Genomic DNA, 3,401 nt, shown 5'->3' on the forward strand with positions numbered 1-3,401 from the left:
ATTTTTAGACCTACCAATACCAATTTGTGTCACCCACATACTCTTGGATGTATGGCCTTCCACTGGAGCAAAGTCAACTTATCGGGGACAATATTCTTGGAGAAAATTGACTCTCCCTCTCCCAGCCATGAACAGTTGTCAGTAATTCCTTGGCAAGGGGTGGGGCTCCTCTCCATATGGAGATGTGGCATGGCTTGAGCTTGTGCAGGTCTTGTGCATACATGTCACAAGGGCTGTGAGTTCATATGCACATCTGCCCTGCTCTGTATAGAGACACTGCTTCTTCATAGCCATCTAGGCCCTCTCCCAAAGTGACCCCTGAACCTTAGGAGAAGGGGTTGTGATGTAGATGTCCCGTTCCAGGCTAATCATTCTGTAGTCTCTTGTTCTTTGCTCCTTGGCCAATTGCGGGCCAATGTTGGCCACCATCTACTTGAAATAGAAGCTTCTCTGATGAGGATTGAAATGGTTGTATTCATCTACAGGTATAATGATAAGTTATGACTCAGTGTAATACTACGTTCATTTAAGCTGCACATGGTGATGCGCGCCTTTAATCCCAGCACTCACGAGGCAGAGGCAGGAGGATCTTTATGAGTTTGAGGCCAATCTGACCCACATATCAAATTACAGGCAAATAAAGACTACCTGGTGAGACTCTGTCTCCAAAGCAGACAAACACAATGTTCATTTAACAGAATAATAGCAGCAGGCTCTCTCCTAACACCTATGGCTTACCTTCATGGGTTCTGGCTCGATAATGGTGCTAGGTGTCGGTTTTATCTTGAGGAGCATTACTTAAACCCAATCAGTAGTCGGTTACTCCCATGATGCTAATGCCACTGCTGCATTCCTGGGCATCTCCTTCCAGGCCAGTCACTGTCATAACCCATAGGTTCACAGCTAGGTAAGATTAGTGTGTGATTTTCTCCTCTGGTAGTGTGCATAGCACTATGAAAGCTGTTATAGAGGAAGGTCAGAACGAGCTTGGTTTTCCAATGTTCTTCAACACAAGAATATAGTTTCTTCAGCAAATATGGTTCTATAGGGTGGTCAATAGCATCAGCAATAGCCCACAAAGCATGGGTCAGGGCGCTAAAACTCCACTGGACAGCAACTCCAAAAAGGTAACCCATTCTTGATTTTGAGCACCTTATTTGTTAGCCTATGGTGTCTAGTGGGGCATTGCCACCCTGTTACAGAGTCACTGTATTTTAGCTCTTTTGAAGTGTTCCTGTGTATATTAGGGAGTTTCCATATGACTTTTTTTAAAGGTCTTTCTGTTCAATTACTTCCTTTTAATTTTTTGTACCAGTACATTTTATCTCCCCTCCCTTTAAGGCTTCTTTCTATATAGTCCCTTATGATTTTCCTGACCTCTGTGGGTATTGTGAATGAACATACATATCTGAATTCTCAAAGCTAACACTCACAAATGAGAGAAAATATGCAACATTTGTGTTTCTGGCTTATGCCTTTTGTGCTTATATTTCAGTATTTGATTTTTTTTTTGTGTGTGTGTAGCCTGAATCTTTTTAAATGTAGGTATCAGTTGTCCCAATACCATTTGTCCAAAACATGACTTTCCCACAGAATGGTCTTGGCCACTTTGCCAAAAATGAATTGACCATAGGTGCTGGGTTTATAACATGACTCTTATTGTAGAATAGAAGTTTATGAGCCCTCCTATCACAGATTAAGGCTGGAATCATCAACTCGATGGTGTTTAATGGGATTTGGGGCAGCGTTTAGCATTGGATTGGGTCATGGGCACAAGGCCCTGTAATGGAATCTGTCACTGTAAAAGAAAAAGCAGAGCCTCCTCAGCCCCCAAGCCAGGTGACGAGCTTCCACCAGGAACAGCACTAGGTAACACTTTGATCCTGGACTCCTAGCCCCAGAACTTTTAGACGTATGCGTCTGCTGTTCCAGGTACTTCATGATACTCTGTCATGGCAGCCGAAGGTGACAAGAATAGCTCCCGATTCTTTTTCCGATTCTGAACCTCTGCCCTTATCCCAGGAGCACACTGCTTCGGTCAAGGCAGTCTTACAGTATGTTTCGAAACTGAGTTTCCAGCTTAAACTGTTCATCTTCCAAACTGTGCCAACCATTCAGAGTCCCTTGAAATTTCACATAAGTTTTAGGATCTACTCTCCCAATTCTGGAAAGAAAAAAAGAAGAAGAACCTGAGATTAGGGCTTCGATAATGATGGTGCTGAAACCCGTGCTCGCCTGGGATGGAACCACCACTTTGATAATGTTTAGTCCTCCAAGCCGTGAACACGGGGTGCTTCCCCAATTATTTAGTTTTTCTTTAATCTCTTTCAATGAGATTTTATAGTTTACACGGTGCAGGCCCAGCAACTTTTGAACAAATTAATTCAAATATTTGTTTATCTTTAACAACAGGCTGGCAAAGCATGTTAACCTCTCAGTCTATAAGCCTCTGTGTTTTCCCTTTAATCTGTAAAGATGCTGAGTAACAATAATGAATTCCCCATCACTGAATCATCTTTTCTTCCTGGTATAACCCTTATTTGGTCATGACACATTGTGTTTTGCATATACTGCTGGGTAATAGTGAGAAGGTTAGGAGAGGTCAAATAAAGGAGAAACGAAAGCAGGCTTGGCAAGCGATCAGCTGGGAAGGCTAAGGAAAAGGAAGGGATGGCGTATGCGTTTCTGATTGGAATTACTAGACAGTCAAGGATGGCATTCACTAAGGCATAAAACACACAAAGGAGTGGATTTGGGGAAAGGACAGTTTCTACAAAATACATACCTAGTATCTTTGGGACACACAAATCTGTTGAAAGGATAAATAGAAAAGAGTTTAGTGCACAAGTCCAAGGTTAGCTGAAATCATAGTCCATGAACTGAATTACATAAGACAGTGAAAACGGGAGCAGGATGCAGACAATATTGGCTATCCACTCGGTACCCATCATCCCCCACTTTCTAATAAGATGGTGACTTTGTTGGGAAAGCTATGCTTAAAAAAAACAAACAAAGCAAACTTGATTTCCCAGCCTTCTTTGCAGCTAAGGGTGGGCTGTCATTTGATACGGTTCTGGCTGAAGAGACAAAGGCAGCAGATACTGGGTGTAGCTTCCAGGAACGCTCTTAAAAAACACTACGTGGAGGGTCTAAGCCCCTCTCCCAGAAAATCATATTGAAGTACAACCAGTTTACACAGTGACTCACTTAGGGGCAATGAAGTTTGCCTTGCTGGCCAACACATCTGAAAGGGATTTGTTAGAAAGAATCCATTTTCTACTTAACTCTTGGGTAAGGAACCTAATAAATGGGGTGACTAAACACCATCGGAATCCAAAATTCTGAAGAAACGCTCTTGCTTGCCAGACCCATCTCTATTCTGCGCCCTCAACTCTGACTAG

This window comes from Rattus rattus, chromosome 2 (assembly GCF_011064425.1).
Source record: "Rattus rattus isolate New Zealand chromosome 2, Rrattus_CSIRO_v1, whole genome shotgun sequence".
Lineage (NCBI taxonomy): Eukaryota > Metazoa > Chordata > Mammalia > Rodentia > Muridae > Rattus > Rattus rattus.